Source organism: Castor canadensis, chromosome 12 (genome assembly GCF_047511655.1).
Source record: "Castor canadensis chromosome 12, mCasCan1.hap1v2, whole genome shotgun sequence".
In the NCBI taxonomy this organism is placed as follows: Eukaryota; Metazoa; Chordata; class Mammalia; order Rodentia; family Castoridae; genus Castor; species Castor canadensis.
In genome coordinates this window covers 20,803,402-20,814,961 of record NC_133397.1, presented here as the reverse complement: position 1 = coordinate 20,814,961, position 11,560 = coordinate 20,803,402, and positions in this window count along the sequence as shown.

Genomic DNA, 11,560 nt, shown 5'->3' with positions numbered 1-11,560 from the left:
CAACCTCCCAAGTGCTGATGTCACAGGTATGAGCCACCACACCCAGAAAGTGTTGAATGAAACATGAATCTTAAGTACTGTTTATATTTACCATAGCCATGTGCTAAAGAAAGAATACTTTTTTCTAGGGTGATAGTCCTTCTTAGGTAAACTCTGGATTTTTTTCTTCTTCCTCTACAAGTCACAATCACTTGCCAAAGCAATTATATCTCCCTCTTATCACTCCTAAATGGTCCTTTCTCTGGTCATACTGTTTATCTCTGACCCACACTGCTTATTCTAAACAGGCCCATTTCCTTAAAGTCAGCTAACCCCGCACTTCCCAGGAGCCCTACACACAGAGCCAAAGATTCATTAGCTGAGTTTACTCCTGCCCCTAGAGTAGCCTCTCTAAAATCCATTCACTATAGCCATGTAGGTGAAAATGTCTTTACTTCCAAAGAACAGTAGGAATAAGTAGGACTGACCCCAATTAAATGAAAGTGATTTGAAAAGATTTGAAAAAATAAAAATGTAAGACCATATTTAACTTTTATAGCCCAGATAGATGTGGTGTTAGCACTATTGACATTATGCATTAATGGTAATCCTTGGTGGAATAAAAACACATTAGTTCTCTGACTTGGATCTATAACATACCTCTTGAATTTTCTCCAAACCTTAGATTTCCAGTTCTATGAAACAGGCGGCTAGGGTACATGAAAGCACTCCAGTTACTGATGCGTGAACTTCTTTAACGTCGACATCCTTTTTTTCAAGTACTTTTTTGCTTTGTAACAGTGATATTCATAAAGTTTTAAATAATAAAATTTTTTTTAAGAGGTGAAGAAAAAGAAAAAACTACTGAGCCAGAGGAAAATATAGTGAACACCTTTATACACACTGCAAATGTTCATATGCATATGTGCAGATATAAATACAGTTTATACAAAAGTAAAATTGCTCTGCAAATGGTCATTGGTAATCTGGTATCTCTTACAACACATTTGCATCATTAATAGTTGAATGTTCTTCCTCAGCATATCTGTTTAGCCATTTAACCAGTACCTTGCTGAAAATGTTTACGTTTCTAGATTTTTGTTTGTGTGTTTTTTTAATAATGCTTTAATTATCTGCCTCTATACAGTTTAGAAATTATTTTCTAGCTGACAGAGTAGCTTACCCACCTAGAAATTATTTCCTTAAATTCATAGAAAATTAATTGCTAGGTCAAAGGGTACATTTTAGGGTTTTTTTGCTACATATTTACCAAACTGACCTCCAGAAAAATTATTCAAAGCTATGATCTTACTTACTACAGTGCCTGAGCCTTCCTCTTCCCCACATAGAGCCAGCTCTGGATTTTATCAATTTTACATTGAATAGTCTTTAATTTCAATATTGACTTGAAGTATAGAGGTTAAGACAAAGACCAGGTTTAGATTTAGACCCAGATTTGACATAGCTCTACCACTTATTAATTTTGTGACCTTGGACAAATCACTTTAACATTTCCATGCCTCAGTGTCCTCATTTGTAAGAAAGAAGGCTAGCACTTGCTTCAAAGGTTTGCTGCAATGATTAAATAAAATGATGAATGCAAAATGCTTCAAATAGTGTTTGCCATTTAGGATTGCTCATGAGAAACTAAAAATTAGCTCAAACTGAGAAGGTAAAAATCTGCCAGGCTATTCATCAGGCTAGAATAATAGGCACAGATAAAGCCAGCTGCGAAGTTAACAGGATACAGTGTCTTCTAAGGACACACTGCAGCTGTATATGCCATAATAACCCCCTTCTTCAAGTGACTACTGCTTTCCTAGTCACTGACAAACTTTGTTCTCTCCAATCACAGATATGAGAAACTGTGGTGGTTGGAATTACATCAGTAGGAAGGACGCACCCCTCTCCTGCCTGGAGACTCTCATTCCTTTTTCACACAGATGCAGCTTCAATTTACAAGCCAGGTACGCTGCTTTAGGAGGAGGGATCTAGACACATCCATCTTAACTTCACTATTTCCAAACAACAGGCCTCTGAGCCTGCTGTGACGTCCAGCCTGGACGTTGACCCTTTGACACAATGCCATGCTTTCCTGCGAGCCCAGCAAACTTCTGCTTTATTTAAACTCAACCGAAACTCTGCTAAAGGCTCTTATCCTCCTGGAGTGGGTGAAGCAGAAGTAGGTGTTCTATATGCACAGAGTTTCATTTGGAGCAACTTATAAACATTTTAACAATTTGAACATATTTGTTAACTCTCATTAGGATTTTGCCTCCACATGAGACTGATTTGGGGTTCCATTTCTTAGAGTTTCTCCCTTAACTATCAATATTTGGGTGGTAGAACTGTTTACCCACAAAGTTAATTTTTTAAGCCAAAAAAAACATAACTGAAAAAAATAGAATCTCTGACTCCAATGGTAATGTAGTTGTGGACCTGTTTCGATGACGGTTTTCTTTTCTGAATGACTGCTTTATGTCTTTAGTCTTACCAACTATCCTGTCTCTCCCATGGTGGACGTTATCCATGCATACTAATCTTAACTAAGAAGATGAAGACACCAGAAAGTTCCTTTGGGGTTTTTGGTTTTTGTTTGTGGTGCTGGGATTGAAATAGAGCCTTACACACACTAGGCAAATGCTTTATCCCTGAGGCAAATCCCCAGCCCTTGATTTTTTGAGACAATTCTCTCTATATAACCCAGGCTGACCTTGATCTCAAGATCCTCCTGCATTGGCTTCCCAAATGCTGGTGTTACAGGCATGTGCCACCAGACCCAGATCTTTTGGGTTTTACATCTGAATTGTGGAGATTATAGTCTCTACAATGGGCATTTTGGTTATTTTTTTATGATTAAAAGTGCAGTGCAATGACTGCTTTCCTTGCATCCTCCTGAGAGTATAAGATAATCTATTTTTCTGAGTATTAATGGTGTGAAACACAGGCAAGCCTCCTTAACATACATAGCCTTCAATCAGACTTGCTATAGTGGCTGCACCTCAATTTTGCCATCTGCATGCCAAAGCCAGTTGTTTATGTAGGAGGACTGAATTGGCAGTGGCCTTTGTTGTTGGGCTTTGGGAGATGCCAGACATATCCCCACCCCCAAGCTTACCATAGAGCTTTGCAATTTCAACAACTGAGATTTCTTCCCTTGGGTTTATAACTTGCTATCTTGGGACGATCCTTTAAACAAATCATTCCTTTCTGGTTAGATGCTGTAGAAAATTGAGAACTCTAAATTTGTTAAGTTGATAAATGAAAGTAGAAATTACCTGTAGCTCACAACTCAGACACCACTATTATTAACATTTTGGTATTCCCTTCTTTCTCCTTTCCTGTACATGAAATTGAAAAGTTAATCTTTTTTGTAAAAACTGTTTTGTTATGTGTGTAAGCAAGTTTTCAGTAAAAGAAATCATATGAATATAAATTCTGAGAACTTCTCTAAATTTTCTTCTAGTTCCTTCATTCATTCAATACACATTACTAAATACCTACTATAAACAAGGTAGTGTTCTTGCACTAGACACAGTTCGGTATTATACAACGCTGTATCAGTACACATAAATATATTTTTATAAGTCAGTGATCAGATGCTCAACCTGTGCATTGGCTTATGATATAACTTTCGTTTTCAGCATATCTTACAGATTTACATATATGCCTCAAACTTCTTACTTTCCCAGGTTTGTACTCAATTGTATCGATTTCACTGTTTTCCTATTATTGACCATTTAAGATGTTTTCTCCACTCTCTTGCTTCTGAATGCTTCCCTTGCACTTTATTCCTCAAATAAATTATTAAATCAGAAGGCATAATGGTTCCCTATTTGAGCAATTTTCTTTGAGAATTCAAATACTTCTAGGAGAAGCAAATTACCTGCATCTTAGGCTTCTCCTGGGTGCAGTCAGGCGATGGTTTTCTTCCCATTTGGGGAGATGTCTACACTGAAAGAGGTAAGTGTCCACAGAACAGAAGGCAGAGGCCACCCCAGAAGAACTTTACCCTCTTTGTAGTTCAGCCAGCCTTCCTGAGAGCCACAGGAATGGTTGCTAGAGTGACACCCTTTCACCATCTTAACCATCCTTTTACCACCTGGAGGTGGTAGGTTCCACCACCTGCAGGCTCTCAGAGGGAAGGTTCCTCTGCATCCAGCATGAAATTAAAGGCCTAGTTCTTCATTAGACTTGGCTTTCCAAAGAAGAGCCCACCCTCCTGCACTCTGCTCTGATGCCGTTCAACAACTACTGGCATGCCACCTCATTCCTTTGTATTTCTACTGACCAATGTTGACTGTGAATTTTCTTTGAAGATGGTCTCTCCAGCAGCTGATGCTGAGAATAGGATCTGCTAAGTTGTTGACACATGGGTAAAGCTCACAGTGGTGCTCATTTAGTGCCCTCGGAAGAATTCCCAGACACAGCCTGCTAAGGGGAACCTCCCTGTGGAGCCCTTAGATAACTCATGGGGGGGCTGTCATCCCCTAGCCAAACCTTACCTGCACTCCCACCACAGAACTGCAGACAGTGCTGAATTCAAGCCGGCAGCAGGAAACTCTACTGAGTGGCTAGCTGGTGGCAAAAGCCAACTTTCAGAGTTTGATAAAAGATAGAGGGGTGGGGAAGTAGACACACTCCTTTCTCTCTCATTTTCCAGGGCTACTCAAACTCTGCCACTTAAGCAGGAGAAAGGCATGAAAAACCAAAGAAAGGGAAATATCTGGGTATATTTCCTCAATCCCACAGGCAAGCTGGTAGGCCCCAAGCTTTCAAACATGAGAATCCTAAGTAGACATTTCATCCAGAGATTCATTCATGCAATCATTTAATAAATATTTCTTAAAAGCCCACTATGTGCCAAATATTCTAAGTGTTAGATGTAGGGAAAATCTCTGTTCTCAACAGCTTACATTGCAAAAGAAACAGAAAAATTGAATACATAAGTAAATAAATGAGGAAAGTGTTCATACAAGTAAAATTAATAGAAAGTGCAAACATTAGTGCTTAAGTAATTCAATGTGTTAATCACTCTGAATCACTCTCAGAATTTCCCTTCGGAACTAAGCTGAATACAATTGAAGAATATTCTCCACTTCGGTTTCACAAACTAAGCTCCTACACCCCACAATGGGCTGGGAAGCTCTAAAGACTGGAAAGGGAGGCTACTTGCTCCCAGGGCACACACCTTCATATAAAGAAGTTGTATGTGGCCAACTATCCACAGCAGTTGGTGTCTGTACTACATATCTTCATTTAAGGAAGGGGAAATGTACATATTTCCATTCATGGAGCTCACATGTGTCAAACTCAGTATATTCTGGCTGCACAAGCAGAGTCTGCATCGCCTTCTTGTCTGATGAGCATTTGATGAGTCTGTAGCTACCATTCCAAGAAACAGTTAATTTCACCCCTCTGTTCTTTTCATACTCCCACACCCTTCCTCTCATTGCCTCCTTCTCCCCTGACTATCCTTTCTTGATGAGCTATCAGAGATGTTGCCATCTCCTGGGGACATTTCTTACAGTCCCCAGGGTCAGGAGACATCAGGGATCCCCTTTCCCTTGGCTCTTTCCTCATCCAATTAGACTGAGTTTCTCATATCCACAAATTCCTAAGGCGGGAAAGAGATCTTGATACAACTTACTCATACCCTAAGCAATTGAGGTCCAGAAGATTTAAGTAATTTATCCAATGTCAAATGGTTAGTTACTTAGTTGCTTCCTATAGGAGCCATTTTTGCTAGGGTGAGTATAGAGGAAGGTTTTCAGGGACAAAGTTTCATGAACTTAAAGAGTCTTGCTTGCCTGCTGCTCCCTATTATAGTGAAAGGAAAAACCTTCAGCTAACCAAATACAGGGAAGGCCCAGAGCAATAAAATCACTTGGCCACCCAGAGATGTACAAGTGGAATCAGGATTTTCTGTGGTTAAGAAGTGAGTGAGCAGTGAAGGATCAAGGCTGACTCCCTGTGAAGTGTGAGGATGGCGAACAAGGGCTTAAGTGGAGATGAAAGGGTTATTTTACAGTGCATGGGAAACATGAACATGTTGGTGGACAAAGGGAAAGATCATTTGTTAGAAAAGATTAAAGTTGCAAGAAAGGGAAATAACTAACAAAGCAAAATTTAGAGGAGATAGAAGGGGATGAAATTAAAGCCATCAGTGGGGACTATTTCAGGTTTATTCTGCTGTCAACTCTGTATTTGACTCTAAACCCCATAAGGACAAAGACTATATTAGGGTCTGCTCACCACTGTGTCTGGTCCTTGGCACACAGTAGGAGCTCTAATATATATTAAAGGAATAAATGACTGAACATATCACAAGGGAACCTTCCAGTCAGTGCTGGATTTACGCACTCAATAGCAAAAGTTCAGGTACAAATTAAAGATTTTTTTTTAAAAAGAGGCAAGAAGAAAAGGAGGTTGAAATATAACATGAATGCCTGCTTTGGCCTGCTTAGCCAATATACTGGATGATATCCAGGAAACCAAGACAAATTGTCAGTAGTCGCTGCCATGGAAAGAAAGTGACAGTTCTGGTGACTTCAGTAGGGATGTTAATTGGAATTGTACATTACAGCATCAAGTTATTTATCATCCCTGAGATCTGAATGCCAAGTGAAATTTATCATGTAAGTCTTTATATGAATAACAGAGTAGCTTGTGCCCTTGACAGAAATTTTATTCTCCCAAGTGAAGAAATGTTACCTTGATACAGGAATGACATTCAAAATACTGAAAAACTGGTATGACTCAGAAATCTACCAACAAACCATCTTAAGTAACTAGGGTCACTGCATCTTCCCGTACTATCAGGTTGTGGCTATTGTTATATAGATGCTCAGAGAACAACAGTGCCATGTTTTTTAGAGGTTCTTCTGCTAGGTGGAGGGGAGAGTGTATAAAGCAATGTTATATCCTACCAGAGAAATTTCTTCTCCACAAATTCTTAGCCTGATGCTTTTCTATCCATTAGAGCAGAGCCTTACTCACTGTTCCTTCAACTTTGTCCTCTAGACATCAACAAGCTTCCTGTCCTGGCCACTCACTCAATCTCTATCCTCCTTGACTCATCCTGCTCTTGCGTCAGCAGCACCTGTATGAGACCTGCCCTTGGTTAATCCATGCCAATTGCCTTCACTACCTTGATTTCTGGATTTTCTTGGTTTCTGACTTCCTGACTTCTCAAAGAATTAGTGAACAACTCATAGGCAATTCTACAACTGTTTCCACTCCCATGGAACATAAGACTTACTCCACAGGACTACAATTAACCAATCACTCAACAGCATTATGGGCTGAATAATTCATACAGTGAAGTCCTAACTTCCAGTACCTCAGAATGTGACCAAATTTGGAAGTAAGTAAAGCCTTTGAAGAGGTGATTACGTTAAAATAAGGCTGTAAGGGAGGCCCTAATTCAATCTGTGGAAACCTTACAAGAGGAAATCTGGGCATACAAAGCACCTAAGGATGCATGCAGCATAAAGCAAAGGCCGTATAAAGATACAGTGAGAAGGTTGCCAAGGAGAGAGGCTTCAGGAGACTCCAAACCAACACCTTGATCTTGGACTTCCAGCCTCTGGGACTGTGAGAAATTAAATTCTTTTGTTTAAGCCACCCAGTCTGTGGTATGTGGTTATAGAAGCCAGAGGAGATCAATCCAAACAGGTGCTGCAATGGCAGGCCTAATGCATGTGGCTTTAGAGAAAAATGCCCTCAATTGGGCATCATTTGACAGCAGGGCCTAAGTCTTCTATTTATTTATATTCTATTACATTTTATTTCTTTATTTCCCTAGATGCCCAGTGAATTCCCTTTACAGAGTAGGGCCTCAGTACAAATTTTTATCTGGTTATATATTTAAAAGTCTAAGACACACTTATTAACTCCAGGGTGCTTGAAAACTGGTAGTAGAGCTAAGATAGACAGGACATAGTAAACAGTGAAGCAGGGGAGACAGGAGGGGATAAGGCATCAAGGAATCCACAGGAAGATTTGTGAATGTTTCAAGACCAAGCCTTGCACTATTCACAATAGCCAAGTTATGGAAACAGCCAAGATGCCCCAGCACTGACGAATGGATTAAGAAAATGTGGTATCTATACACAATGGAATTTTATGCAGCCATGAAGAAGAACGAAATGTTATCATTCGCTGGTAAATGGATGGAATTGGAGAACATCATTCTGAGTAAGGTTAGCCTGGCCCAAAAGATCAAAAATCGTACGTTCTCCCTCATATGTGGACATTAGGTCAAGGGCAAACACAACAAGGGGATTGGACTTTGAGCACATGAGAAAAGCGAGAGCACACAAGGGAGGGGTGAGGATAGGTAAGACACCTAAAAAACTAGCTAGCATTTGTTGCCCTTAATGCAGAGAAACTAAAGCAGATACCTTAAAAGCAACTGAGGCCAATAGGAAAAGGGGACCAGGTACTAGAGAAAAGGTTAGATCAAAAAGAATTAACCTAGAAGGTAACACCCACGCACAGGAAATCAATGTGAGTCAATGCCCTGTATAGCTATCCTTATCTCAACCAGCAAAAACCCTTGTTCCTTCCTATTATTGCTTATACTCTCTCTACAACAAAATTAGAAATAAGGGCAAAATAGTTTCTGCTGGGTATTGAGGGGGTGGGGGGGAGAATGAGGGGGCGGAGTGGGTGGTAAGGGAGGGGGTGGGGGCAGGGGGGAGAAATGACCCAAGCCTTGTATGCACATATGAATAATAAAATTTTAAAAAAATGTGGAAAAAAAAAAAAGACCAAGCCTTGAAAAATGGCTAGAGGTAGGCATGGTGGTACATTCCTGTAGATCCAGCTGAGGTGAGAAAACTGCTTGACCCCAGGAGTTCAAGACCAGCTGGACAACAGAGCAAGACCACAGTCTCAAAAAATAAATAAATGAAAGAAAGAAAGAAAAGGAAAAGAAGGAAGAAAGGAAGCAAAGGAGGGGAAGGAGGAGAGGGGAGAGAAGGAGGAAAGGGGAAGAAGAGGAGGGAAGATGACTGGAGTCCAGAAAGAAAGAGAAGTAGAGGGCATTTCTAGAAAGGAGAACAAGAGCTAGATCAGCTGTTTAGCTATAGTTCAGGGGTAGAGCACTTGCCTGGCACGGAATGGACGAGGCCCTGGGGTGTGTGGTGTGTGTGTGTGTGTGTGTGTGTGTGTGTGTCTGTGTGTGTGGTGTGTGTGTGTGTATGTGTGTATGAGAGAGAGAGAGAGAGAGAGAATTTTCCATGAATGAGCGAACACACAGTTGTTCCAGCTAGACACAGGCATACTTGTGTCAGGAAATGCTGCTTTTAGAAGGGTCTTGAGTGCTAGTCTTAGGACTCTTACCCTCACCTTCCTTCTGGAACTAGAGAAGGTCAGATGCCATTCCCAGCTGGATCTGGGAATAGTATCTTGTAAGGAAAGGCACATGGAATTGTAAAGTGGAAGGTGGAGGAAGATTAATAGCAAACGAATCAGAAATAGTTATGAGGTAAACAGGCTAGAGGTGCTGGGGCACAGCAGACTTTGAAAGTGAAGCAGGAAGTATACTCAGAGTAACTGTGAGGCCCCAGAATGTGGCCCAAGAGCTTTCTAGAAGCCTTGACTATGGACAAGGAGGGTGGCATTAAAAGGACAAAAGCATTTTGGACAATATGTAGATGATGAGGGGTCACTGTGAAGGTTGTCGACCAGAGGCCAACAAAATGGTCTTTCAGAAAAGTGAAATAAGTACCACTCACCATAGGACTAGTATATCAGGATATATATATCAAGCCATGATTTGAAAGTAATGAAAATCTTTTTGAAAATACTCAGTTTGATTTCTCTTTGCTCACCATAATGCCTAGCAGATGGTGCTTACTCAATAAATGTTAAATAGGAGACAAATGCCCTGGGGAAAGAATTGCCTTTGTCCTTAAACTAAGAATATATCTTAGAATAAAGCAGTAAATGAATATCATGGTTTATATGTCAGATTCCAAAGAATTTGGTCCAATATGAGTCACTTTGATGCAGCCTAATTATTCCTTGATGAACTAATAGAATTACATTTCTTACTCTTGCAGGTTGAAAACCTGACATGGATCAATTCTTTAGTTGAAAAAGCAATGGAAATAGATTTTTGTTACTGAAGGAAACATTAATTCAATGGAGGGATCTAGGGCACAAACAATGTATACACATGTAAGTAAATATAAAAATGATAAAATAAAAGGAGAAAGAAAAACAGAATTAAATCTGTAATATCTTTCTCTAAAAAAATGAAATTAATCAAAAGAAAAGAAAGAAATTCTAAGCAAACAAAAAATAAGGGGGCATTGGTCTAGTGGCCTGGCTTAAGCAGTAACCTGCTTGCCTACCAAGTGCAAGACCTGAGTTCAAACCCCAGTATTACCAAAGAAAATGAGGGGCATGCACCTAGGTAATTGCCCTTAAGAAGTATAAACAGGTGATTACACAGGTGTTGGCTAAGGGCACTTTCATCCCTGAGAAGTCTCCACACTGGAATTCACACTTGTCATTCAGAGACCAACTACTACAGGTGGTAATGAACCCATGGACTGTGGAGTTGATCTGGAAGAGCCCCATTTTCTGTGATCTTCAATTTTTTTTCAGCCTGTCTACATGGTCAGGATTTACATTTTTAAATTATATTATAAAACACAGCACTATAGAATTTAGAATACACATAGAAAAGTGCCCAAATCACAAGTGCTCAGCTCAAAGAATTTGCACAAAGTGAACAATATGTGTAATCAGAACCCAGATTGAAAAACAATATAATTAGCAGCTCAGCAGGAGGTCCCTATGCCCTTTTTGTCACATCCTTCCCGCAAAAGTAACCACTAAACTAACTTCTATCTCCATCAATAAATTTTGCCTGGTTTTGAGTTTTATGTAAATTCAATCATAGTATAATATGGACTCTTTTGTGTCTGGTTTCTTTCATTCGATATTACAGTTGATGAGATTCATCCATGATGCTGCAAGTCCTTCATCCATTCTCATTGCTGAAGAGTTTTTGAGTACACTACCATACATCTATTTCACTGTTCATGGACACTTTTGTCCAGTTTTTAACAGTTACTAATGGTGGCCCTAAGAACATCATACACATATCTTTTTGTTAACATATGCATGCTCTTTCTGTTGGAGATATACCAAGGAGTGAAATAAATTGCTAATTCACAGAATCTATGTAAGGTCAGCTTTATCCACAATGGTTGTGCAGATTTACAATTCAATAGCACTGGTCCACACCCTGAGTCACATCTGAGTGTCTTCTTAATTATAATGATTCTGGCAGGTGTTTGGTACCTTATTGTTCCTCAGATGACTGACAAAATCATCTGTGTTTCTAGGACATTTGAATCCTGTTTTGGAAGATGCCTGTCAAAAACTTTGCCCATTTTGTTATTGTGTTGTTTCTCTCTCTTTTTTTTTTTTTTTTAACTGACCCATAGGTGATCTTTATATGTTCTGGACATGAGTTCTTTTTTGGACATCTGTATTAAAAACATCTTTTGCCAATTTTGTGCTTTCTCTTTTTACTCTCTTGATGATGTCATTTGATGTA